Source organism: Petromyzon marinus, chromosome 47, assembly GCF_048934315.1.
Source record: "Petromyzon marinus isolate PM22_M1 ecotype Great Lakes invasive population chromosome 47, UKy_Petmar_22M1.pri1.0, whole genome shotgun sequence".
In the NCBI taxonomy this organism is placed as follows: Eukaryota; Metazoa; Chordata; class Hyperoartia; order Petromyzontiformes; family Petromyzontidae; genus Petromyzon; species Petromyzon marinus.
In genome coordinates this window covers 1,895,785-1,908,054 of record NC_133713.1, presented here as the reverse complement: position 1 = coordinate 1,908,054, position 12,270 = coordinate 1,895,785, and the positions used below count along the sequence as shown (strand labels likewise).

The following is a 12,270-nucleotide window of genomic DNA, read 5'->3' as shown; positions in this document are numbered from 1 at the left end:
TCCCGTGCCGCCCTTCATAGGTGATCGCTAACAACACTTGCCCCAACAATCTGTTTAGGCTATATGGGGGATCATGGTTTTTTTTGTCAGAGTGTGTGTGAAAGGGGGTGTGTGTGAGTGCATGTGTGAGTGCGTATGTGCGCTACGAACCCGTCGACCCGAGTTCAGAATCTGAATATTTATGTATTCTGGAAGAATCCGATGAGCTATGAAGCTCTTTTTCACAAATGTCCAGTAGTTCGATTCCCGCTCACGACCAAGTGACGATTATCTGAATAGGTCCTCGTCCTCCTCTAAGTCGACTCAGCCTTAAATGAGCACCTGGTGCGGTGTGTAAACATCACCACTGGGGAGACAAAGGCGGCAGGTGTGGTGCTGGCCACCCACCCCCTCGTGTTCCATACCAGTATTCATAGGTGCTCACTCACAGCACAAGCCCCAACAGTCTGTTACAGGATATACGGGTATCTTTGTCTTTTTATGAGAGAGCCAGTGTATGGTGGGCTGCGCCGTGGCCTGCCTTCGACACTTCATCTCGCCTGGCGCAGGCTACTTATGGGAGACACCACTGCAATTTACGTGAGAATGTGAATGTATTCTACGCGTGTACTTGCAAGTATATGCTGTGTAAGTGTGTGTGTGTGTGTTAAAGTGGGGGATGGGGTTCAGGTTACGGTAAGCTTTGACGCCTATTATCGCTCGCGGCCACACGGCGTTGGAGCCGTTCACACGAATGGACGCAGCGCCTTCACAGCCTCCCTACCCCGCCAACATCAGTCGCACCCTCGTCCTCCTAACAGATCCATTGTCCGCGGCGCGACATAGCTACCGCTGCAGCGTGTGACTGGGTGCGTGCACGGCTAAAGGGGAGTGCCCACTCTCTCACAAAGGCAAAGGATCCTCCGTGTCGCCTGTAACAGACTGTTGGGGCAAGTGCTTATGAGGCCGGCGCGGCACACGAGAGGGGTTGGTGACCGGCACAACGCCCGTCCGCCTTTGTCACTACAGTGCTGATATCAATGCACCGCACCAGGTACTCATTGTAAGGCTGCGCCGACCTAGGGGTTGCCCAGGACCGGTTCATATACTCGTAACCGGTGTTGGTTTCGGGGGAGAATTGACTTGAGGTCGCTGGTTAATAGGGTGGTGCACTAACGACTGTGCTATCACATGGATACACACAGAGACGCACAGGCACACATACTGCACCAGGTACTCATTGTGGGCTGAGTGGACCTAGGGGGAGGCCTAGGATGGGTTCAGATAATCGTCACTGGCGTTGGCCGCTAACGGGAGTTGAACTCAGGTCGCAGGGTTTGTTGATGCAATGCGCTAACCACTACACATCTGCAGCCCCGCAGATAATTATATTCCCCTCCTTGTCAAATCTGCGTCTCCAAGTAAAATATACAATTATGTTTTCATACATATTCCATTAGCCACACGGCTTTCTCGAAGTGCATAATTTCCGTTGCATTTGTTCAACAAGAGAAAATCTGGATCGATTTCACCAGCAGGGTCTCATCAGCTTGCTGGGCGAACTGCCACATGTTTATAGGCAATGGCCCTCTCTGTTAGATATGGTCCCAGTTCGACGCAAATCTGAAAAATATACGTGATTAGTATTTGCGTAATTTTGTTAAGGAGGATTTTCTGCAAAATTTCGTGGAAATAGATTCACTCTTTCAGCCTTAATCGAGGTTATTGATTGACAGTGGCTTACTGGCTCCCGTACATTATTAACCCCTGGAAATGAAGTCATCTGAAAGATGTATTCGGGAAAACTATGCAAAAAATCCGTAGAATTCTGGAGGGAAATCAGAGAATTATCGAAAAACTCCAACAATTGTTGGGAGAAAAATCTGAGACAAATCCGAATAAATCTGGAGAGACGTTCATTGCTTGGTCTGGCTCCCAGCTCCTTCCATGCGGCTCCACGGCTGATGAACCACTCGTGTTGTGATGGTCTCGAGACGCTGTTGCTTTTGCTCCGAGTTCTGTTTGGTTATCTCTGCTCTGATGTCCGTTTGAATGATGACTGTTAATGTTTTATTTTTTGTTTTTGTAATTTTGGTGAACCAGGTCACTCTTGCCAACTAGACTCCTCTATCCTGCAATTTGTTTTATTCTCGCCTCGTTTAACAAAGACAGTTGAACTCTCAGAGTAGTTTTGAGGAGTGACACACCGGCTGCTGATGGGCAGGGATTACATCCCCAGGATATCGATGACGAATTTGATGCTGACGATAATGATGCTGAGGATGATTTTGATGATGCTGAGGATAGTATTGATGATGATGCTGAGGATGGTGTTGATTGACTTAAAGCTTTCGTGACTGCAGGAATTCATATTATTTGAGTCTTTTGGTAAAGTCACATAGATGAGTTCAAAGAAAATAACAAAAAACTACGACTTTTCGATCGCAAAATAAGCGGTCGTCATCAGGAAAAGGGGGTTAGCATCTCAAGGCAAACTGTTTTTAAAGGTTTAAAATGGGTATAGCCTAAGTGTCAGCAGCATGGGCGTGGTAGCTAATGTTAATGTAAGGGATTAAAAACAGTGTCTACCAGCAGCATGTCGGGCGGTGCTAGCTATGATGGTAGTAGTGGGCAATGCTGGTGCTGGTGGTGGGTTTCCACCAATTAAAGGGCTGCCAGTTAATTATTGCACCTCGCTTTCAGTAGCAATGGCGGGTAGCTAATGTTAATGTATGGGATTAAAAACGGTGTCCCCCAGCAGCATGTAGGGCCGTGCTGCTGCTGATACTACTGATGATAACGATGCTGTTGCTGATTATGCTGATGACGATGATGACGACGACGCTGCTGCTGATGATGACAAATTAGGCTCCGTAAGGGGTTACCACTTCGGGACAAACACAACCTCCACTGCGTCCTCTATCGCCGCACGGAAGAGCAGTTCCACCAACGCGCTTGCATGATGAGCAGCCGTGAGGGTGGCGTGGGCGGGCGCGGAGAGAGGGACGGAAGGAGGGCGGTGGGCGCTTGAGACCCAGAGATTTTGCGCCACTCGGTGCAGTTAATGGGTAACAAAAGCAGGCCACATTTTCCGCGGCGCAATTAATCCCTCCTTGAAGCCCTTTTAAGCCGCCCACCCCCCCCCCAAGTCCATCTAATGCCCCCTATTTATAGCCCCCCCTCCTCCCCTGCGTAAAATGCCCAACGGTGGTGGGAGAGATGAGCGACTCTGGTTTCTATTATGATTATAAAGGCCAAACACTAAACACTCTTCCTCCAACTGCTGCTTGCTGCGCCCCGCGTGTAACGAGTCCAATGAGTTTACATCCCCTCGTATTTCGCGTCCAGAGAAGGCTGCGCGCGTGACCACAGGTGCCGTTAATTTGGCAGAATAGAGGCCTCGGCGCTAGCAAACAACTTTACACGGAGACTTCCAGGAAAGTTAACTTGGCGGGCCCTCATCTGGTTCTGTGAATCTATGAACCCCCCAAAACGGGACCGACGCTAGTGATTCTTTTTCGTGTGATTTTATTCAGGTCTACAGGCAGCCCATTGCCCGTTCAATAGCAAGCGTCGCTCTAATGATGAGACACCGAATGTCCAAACGTGTCCGGAGTTTGATGATCTCAAATAGATGTTGCTGAAACGATGCCCTCCCAGAAAGCCGTGTAGCTGACGGAATGTGTAAAGTAATAATTTAATCTTTTACGTGACTGACTTGGTGGTGAAGCTGCTGCTTCTGCTTTGGAAGTGGTGTGAGGCTTTGATATATATAAGTGACGATTCGGGCAACGACCCTTCTTCATGGCACATACGAAGGTCCATTTCCTGAAATATCTGCAGTTACATATTTTTTCTTCTAAGGTCGCAATCTTATCGGCGATTGTTTTGAGTGTTTGTCTTATGGGGATAGACGTCCATGTGGACGAGACAGTGTCTTATCTCTTGTTATTGGTATGCTCCAAAGCGATGCTAATCATTGCTTTGGCGAATGCTTTTAACACTAAACCCTGGAGACGAGTATGGGGGATCTAACCTGACTCAACGAGGCTGGAATTTTCATGAACCCTATGACTCCCAAAGCATTCCAATGAGGCCTTAGTCTAGCCCTCTAAGCCTCAGGAATTATTCCTTGAAAACAAAGATTCCTGAATATGCCTTAGCTTGAGTATATGAGACTGGCGATATTGAATCAGAACTCTGGCAGTCTATGGGTCTCAATGCGAGTCTATGGAGCTCTATGCGAGTCTTTCGGGTTTTATGCGAGTCTATGGATCCCTATGCAAGTTTGTAGTCATCTGAGTCAGTCAATGTGTCTTTATGTTAATCTATAGGTCTCTATGTCAGTCTATGGGTAGAGGAGTAATGCTCACAACAACGAGCAGAGCGCCGGGCCGTTAAAACACAATAAGCTGGCACAGTCATCTCAGTCAACCCAAGGCACGACCTGGGTCTGTCCCGTGACCTCCTGCCAGCGGGGCTTCGACACATCACGGGGCCTTAAAGTGCACAGAGTCTGGCACAAGTGCCGTGGTGACGTCACCGCCACTTAGTGACAAATGGCGGCTGTTGTTGTGTTCTGTATGGGTTTCCTCTGGCTTCCCCAGTTTCGTTCCATTGATACAAAAAAGACACACACATACACTGTAACTGGTAATTGGCCAAACATTCCAATTTAGCCTCTCGCTGCCGATCGTGTGTACTGACACCTCATTGTGGGTCCCCCTCTGTTCATAACCGAGTCTGTACACGTGGTTGAGCATCCAGTGGTGTAACTGGTCAGGGAAGAGATGCTCGCTCTGAAGCTGCAGTGTGCTGGGCCCACCGGTTTGTGGATATGTCCAGATCGAGCTCAGCAACAGCTCCCTCCACTCCAAGATTAAGTGAGTGTATGGACTCACTCTAAAAAGGGGGTTCCACAGTGGCGAAATGTTAACTACCTCACCTTGTATACAGGAGGTTGTGGGTGCAATCTCGATCCCGACCCCTGTATATTTGGGGATTGCATGTTCTATCCGTCGTCGCGTGGATTTTTCTCTGCGTCCTCCGATTTTTCCCTACAAAATTAGAAACATGTGCTTAGAGTAGTTGGCTGCTACAAATTTCTACGTGATGAGCCACTTCTCTTTGGACTATCATTTATGTCCAGATCGCTTCTGAAAAAGAGGTACAGAGCTAAGTGGAGCCTTACCTGGTAAAATAAAAAAAATATATAACTTTCTTGTTTTTATAGTTTATTAAAGCACCAGCCATGTAGCTAGTTTAAGAGAACCCAACATCAAGTATGCCAGCTACATACCCTGTTTCGTCCCGGCTAGAGATCAGTGGGGAAATTATGGCTAATAACTCCCCATGAGTTGCGCCACCGCCTGCAACTTCATACCGCAATCGGTCATCACAACCTCGACTTTCACCGGCCAGCTGTGATGAGCATGCTATGGTGGACAAGACAAAAAGTCTCAAAAGATGCAAAACCATTCCGGGTCACCACCTGGAACATCAGAATCCTCTGCCAACCAGGTGCAGTGCATATACAAAATAACCTGTAAGGGCAAGAACCATCATCACGGGTCTGCATTAGGTGTGCGTTGACTCGGCGCTGGTGAAACCACTGCAGGAAATGACCAACCCTGTGGTCGTGATGACACAATTGCGTGACCTCATCATGTGCCTCAGAGATTTCAATGCAGTCTGTGGCACTTCCAGAGGTGGCCTGCTAACCGTGATTGGCCAACATGGCAGCGGCAATCCCCAACGACCACCCAAAATGACTCCTGCATTTCCGCAAAAGGAAATGGGCTGAGAATAGGTGGACTCTCGGTTCCAGCACCACGACATTCACAGGCCTGCCCCGCTTGTCAAGCGAGGGCAACACATAAAAATAAATCGATCTACATGGACGTTGTGTACACCAGTGCAGTGTAACACATCGGTCCTTCCTAAAACAATCTGATATGAAAGTTTTGAACTGACAACTGCTTTGACATCACGGCAACTGATTTTGACGCATCGCAGGAAAATGAATAAGTTTTGTGAACAATGTGCGGAGCTCGGTTATATGCGCCTCGGCGTGGTCGGCCATGCCCAGTACACGCCCACCTTCTCGAACCCTCGAGAAGGCTCTGCTCCCCGACCACGTGACCACCAAGGTCCCCTTGGGGCCCCTGGCCCCCACCTTGATCCGGTGACATGTCCGGTCTGGTTCACTCAGAGTGCCACGGCCTGACACGACCCCCGTGGTACTCAACAAACCTCCACACTGCCCTACCCGGCAGTGACCTCATTCGCACCGACCCGACATAGCAGTGACGTCATGCGTTCAGACCCAACATAGCAGTGACGTCATGTGTGTACAGACCCAACACGGCAGTGACGTCATATGTCACTACATCACTCCCCCTGTGTAAGATACAGCCTTCCGGCTGTGACCATATTTATGCGTGCCTCTCAACAAATAGAACGTCAATAAATAACCAGCGACCGACAATAAACTACGCGAGCAACATATTTGCACATGATGAGAGAAAAAATGTAAATGGTGAATTAATGACACCACAAGCATGGATGAATCGATTAACTCGCAAAACCCCCACCACATTCGGTACACCCCTGTAAAATTACGCATGCACAGAACAATAAACAACCGGGGTAACAACTTGCAACGTGTGAAAGAGTCATTTGAAGTGTGCGGTTTTCGAACGAGTCCGTGTGGTTGGACTTCCAGGCGAGGTGGGCCTACGCTCCCTCCCTGGAAGGTCCGGGGGGAATTTCAATGCTGGCGGGAGGGTGCAGCCTCGGACGGCAATGAGTCTACCGCCTGAACTGCGCAGTGCTGCTTCACTGGCGGCGAAGCCTTGGCGTGACCCTCCGGAGCTATGTCGGGTCGGTACATATGGAGAAACACACACACAGACAGAGAGATAGACACACACAGATACACAGAGAGAGAGAGAGAGACACACACACAGAGACACATAGAGAGAGACACACACACAGAGACATATAGAGAGAGAGACACACACCTAGAGAGACACACAGAGAGAGACACAGAGAGAGAGACACACACAAAACAATATCGTGTGAGCCTACTGCGGTTAAGCAGTGATCGGCCACGGCAGAGGTATTGGTTCTTCCGTGTTTCAAATCTGTCTTGTGTTCGCGAACACGGTCCAAGACGTGTTGTTTCATTTCCCCAATGTAATTGCTACCGCAGACAAAACCTAGTTTGTAGACGCCAGGGTATTGCATGTCAGCAATCAAATCTTTCACAGATGGGATCAGTTCACGGATTTTGTGGACTGTGTTGAATCGAAACTGAATCTTGTGTTTGTTCAAGATTTTGGAAATCTTTTTGGTAACCCCTGCTATGTGTCTCTGTGTGTGTGTCTCTCTCTCTCTAACCCCTGCTATGTATGGCAAGGTGATGGTTTTTATTGAGTCCACAGATGGTACCCATGGTTGGGGATACAGCTTTCCGGATTTTGCGGTCGGAATATCCATTCATCTTGAGGGCTTGGTGTACGTGAACCAATCCACTGGATAGGTGGTGTTGGTCGGAGATGCAATGGGCCCTATGGTGTAGTGTTTTGATGAGGGAATTCTTCTCGCTTGGATGGTGGTGGGTATCAGTCTTCAGATAGGAATCCGTGTGGGTGGCTTTCCTGTAGACAGAGTGCCCCAACGAGCCATCAGGTCTCTTTTTGATCAAAACATCCACAAATGGTAGCTTGACATCATTTTCCACTTCCATGGTGAATTTGATAGATGGGTGTATGGAATTGATGTGGTTGAAAAATTGGTTCAGTGCTGACAGGCCATGTGGCAAGATGACGAACGTGTCATCTACATATCTCTTCCACAAGGACGGACGTAGTGTAGATATCTGGATGGCATTTGTCTCAAATTTCTCCATGAAAACATCCGCTACCACTGGCGATAAGGGAGAACCCATTGGGGTTCCCTCATTTTTTGTAGAATGTACCATTCCAGATGAAGAAAGTGTTGGTAAGGCAGTGCCTCACCAAAGTTGGTACATAAGGATGCAGTCCCTGTTGGACGAAGTCTTCAATGATTGAAATGGTGTCAGGTACAGGCACCTTGGTGAACAAGAAAACTACATCGAAACTGACAAGCAAATCATCTGGAGACATTGAAATGTCCTTGATTAGAGAAACCAAGTGAGCTGAGTTAAGTACAGCTGAGGTGGTCTTGACTGTGAAAGGAAGCAGGGTCTCCGATATAAATCGGGCCAGTAGGATCTCTATTGATTTTGGTATAGCTTCCATCATTAAGAAGATCCTGAATTTTTTTGTTGTAAGTGGTTTCATCCATGATGACAGTGGCAATGCCCTTGTCAGCTTAGAGGATGACAACGTCATCTCTCTTTTTCAATTGAGCGAGTTCAAAACGCTCGTCCTTACTGATGTTGCTAATGGGTTTCTTAGCGTTTTTGTGGATAGCAGCGATTTAATATCTTGCAACGTCTACCTGGATGTGTCCCAAACCTTTGAGGGCTACGTCTACCTGGGAAATGGTATCATCCACTGGGATGCGTTTTAGGGGTGACTGCGAAATTCAACCCTTTAGCTAGTACCGATTTTAGGCTGTCGAAAATCGGGCTGTTACTGTGATTGATAACAATCTTGTTAACATCTAACTTTTTAAGGTGTGGGTCTGGCTTCTTTTTTGACAGGAGGTTGAATTTAGCAATCAGGTTAACTTTACATTTGGTTGACATTGAAGTAGCTGAAGAAACTCATGTTATCTATATGGCCCCAATCAGATGTGGACATTTTCTTAGTTAATGCTAAGTGTGATTGTAAGAGAGTCTTGTCTAATTTATCAAGTTCAAATCGGAGGCTATACCTACACAAGATCCGTTTAGCGTTAGGAGAAGTGACAGCAGCAGATGTGAGTGTAAGGCGATCGGCATTACCTTGGTATCGCGGCATCTCTTCAGAAAGGTAAGCGACTCGCTCAGGTTATATTCTTGTCTCACAGTCTGTTAAAAGATCAAACAGTTGTGTGAAAACCCTCCCCGTAGTGGCGGTTCAATCTTGATTTGCAGTTTTTGTGACTGCAGGAATCCATACTTTTCAGTTCTTTCGATAAAGTCACATACGTAGAAAAAATAATAGATCACGACTTTCGATCGCCACACAAGCAATCGTCTTCATGTGGGAGAGAGAACCAGGCCTCTGAAACAAGTCTTTATATATAGAGAGCCGAGAGGGGGGGGGGGGTAGCCGCATCGGGCAAGAGGGTGGGAGCTAGAGATTGTGCCTAAGCGAGTGGGAAATCCAAAGATGGGAACCGAGAATGAGGGGGGGGGTGATGTGAAAGCTGCAAGAGCTCGGTTTGTGTCTCTCTCTCTGTGTGTGTATCTCCCTATATGTCTCTCTCTTGTGTCTCGTGTGTGTGTCTCTCTCTGTGTGTATCTCTCTATATGTCTCTCTCTCTGTGTATCTCTCTATATGTCTCTCTCTCTCTCTTGTGTCTTGTTGTATGTGTGTCTCTCTCTCTCTGTCACTTTGTGTCTCTCTCTCTGTGTATCTCCCTACATGTCTCTCTGTGTGTGTATCTCCCTATGTGTGTCTCTCTCTCTCTCTGTGTGTATCTCCCTATATGTCTCTCTCTCTCTTGTGTCTCGTTGTGTGTGTGTCTCTCTCTCTCTGTTTGTCACTTTGTGTGTCTCTCTCTTTGTGTGTGGGTGTGTCTTTCTGTGTGTGTCTCTCTCTGTATCTCCCTACATGTCTCTCTCTCTCTTGTGTCTCGTTGTGTGTGTCTCTCTCTCTGTTTGTCACTTTGTGTGTCTCTCTCTTTGTGTGTGGGTGTGTCTTTCTGTGTGTGTCTCTCTCTGTCTCTCTGGGTATGTCCCTCTGTGTGTGTCTATGTGTGTGTCTCTGTGTGTGTCTCTGTCCGGCAAAACAACCCCCTACCTCCTCGTGGTGCGGGACGGGCATCGCTGTCGTGGGCAGTGCCGTGGGGAGAGGGCCAATTCAGTTTGGCCTTTCCCCTCATGGCGTTTGTAGCCGCCACAGCGGCCAAATGGGGGCTCTTTCATCGGTTGCATAACACTGTGTGGAAGCTACCTGGTCTCTCGCTCCACACGGAGCTTCAGATCTTCTCGGCCACGGTCATTTCCTCCCTTCTCTACGTTTACTGTACGTGGACCCCCCTAATGGAACACCTTCGCCAGTTATAAAAACATTTAGGCTGGCCTGCCTATGATCCTTCCTGGGTTTAACCAGGCTGGATTGTGTAAGGAGCTCACAAATCCTTGAAAGATCTGGACAAAGTCCCATCGGTGAGCTCCTCCGGCAGGCAAGGCTGCGTTGGCTGGGTCATGTAGCCCGCATGCCCAGCCACCGCATGCCTAAACAGCTTTTGTTCGGCCGGATCGAGGGGTCGAAACGTACGTGACACGGGCAGTCGCTCTCCAACAACAACGGAGGGCGGAGGAGCGACGCTCACAACAACGAGCGGAGCGCCGGGTGGCTAAAGTACAGCAGGTTGGCACAGTACAGGGCACAGGTGGTGCATCAGCCAGTTGTCTCAGTCAGTCGACCCGTGGCATCTGGGTCTGCCCCTTTCGCTCCTGCCAGCGGACGTTTGACACTTCACGTGGCCTCAAGGTGCACATAGCCTGGTACAAGTGTCGTGGTGACGCCACTTGTTGTTGTCTCTGTGTGTGTCTCTCTATGTGTCTTTCTCTGTGTCTCTCTGTGTGTGTCTGTGTGTGTGTGTCTCTATATGTGTCTCTCTCTATGTGTGTCTCTGTGTGTGTTTGTCTCTCACTGTGCGTGGGTTTGCCTCTCGGTGTGTGTCTCTCTGTCCTTCCCTCGATGTGGTGTTGTCCCTCGGTTGTTTCCCTCGTTTTCGAACGAGCTGGATGTCTCACTCGCACAGCCACCGTTGAGTTGGTTCGTTTACATTGACATGCTAATCTCTCACAATACAATGGCCACCTCCTCAGCTCTTGCAGCTTTCACATCAACCCCCCCTTCCCCCCCCTATCTCGGTTCCCTTCTTTGGATTTCCCACTCGCTAAGGCACAATCTCTAGCCCCCACCATCTTTCCCGATGCAGCAACCCCCCTCCCCCCCCCCACGTGACTTTCCCGAAAGAACCAAGATTATGGATTCCTGCAGTCACGAAAGCTTCAAATCAAGATAAGATATTTACTATTGTCAATTTGTAAGTTAATGTATGCCAATTTCACACAGTAAACACATTTTAACACTGAAAAAAACATAACAACACGTACAAACATGTCATACAAGATAGTGAAAAAAGAAGATATTTTAAATCATGATGATGTAGTGATTATCCGACGTTTTTGAAATCTGCGCCCCCCCCTGCCCTGATAAGCCACCAAATTATCGATCATCTACTGCACATCTACACAACGACTAATGTTTTGCCCGCTCCAAACAAAAAGCCGATTGACTCTGTCCAATTCCGAGACTTCATCAGCAACGCCTCCAACAACTTGCCTTACAACTCGGAACATTATCAACAACAAAAACAAGCAAAACGTGGTCATTGACGAGACGTGGAGCCGCATTGACAAGAAACCAAGCACGGCTCGTAGGGTCTGACCAAGATTACAAGAACCCTGAGCAGACAATGCAAGAAGCAGATCCGGGACGACCACCAGGGGTGGACAGAGAAGAAAGCAGGTCGCAGGACCAGCAACTGAAGATCCCAACATCTACTGCTCCAAGCGAGCCGAGAATGGAGCAATAACTGCTCTGAGAAAAAAAATATCTGGCCATTCGAAATTTGTAACATCTCAGCAGAAATGCTGAATCCCGAAGGCGCAGCCATCATGAAATGGATATTAATTATCTTCCAGCACACGTGGAGGACATCCTCAATAGCGTCAGAGTATAAGAAATGCATCATTGGGCCCTTCTACCAGGTAAAGGGGAGCAGAGGAATAACTTTCGTGGCATCGCATTCCTCTCCTGCCCCTGGTAAGCTATCCGCATCAATTTTGTGGCCCAAGTCAAATGCAAGCTTTTAGAAGTACACCACAGGGAATGGAGCAGTTTCACAACCGGAAGTCCCACCGTCGGCTGCATCACCAAGCTAACCTTTCTCATGCAAACAAGTCAAGAGTTCTGGCGTTATCTCTGGGTATCCTTAAAGCTGCTTATGACTCTGTCAACTGTAACGCGCATTGGCTTCTTCTCACGAGTATCAGATTACCACTGAAGATTGTGAATCTTATGAATGGATCTGAGCTCTACACAGACAATAGTCAGCTGCGTTCGCGTGAATGGAAAG

At 48.2% G+C, this 12,270-nt stretch overlaps 1 long non-coding RNA gene across 1 annotated transcript; it reads right to left on the bottom strand.

Moving 5' to 3' along the window:
* Positions 1–5,037: 5,037 nt before the first annotated feature.
* Positions 5,038–9,535, bottom strand: LOC142931034 (uncharacterized). The gene is made up of 2 exons (XR_012947028.1): positions 8,915–9,535; positions 5,038–7,001 (listed from the first exon to the last, which is right to left on the bottom strand). It is a non-coding gene; the product is annotated as an uncharacterized LOC142931034 (long non-coding RNA).
* Positions 9,536–12,270: the final 2,735 nt, after the last annotated feature.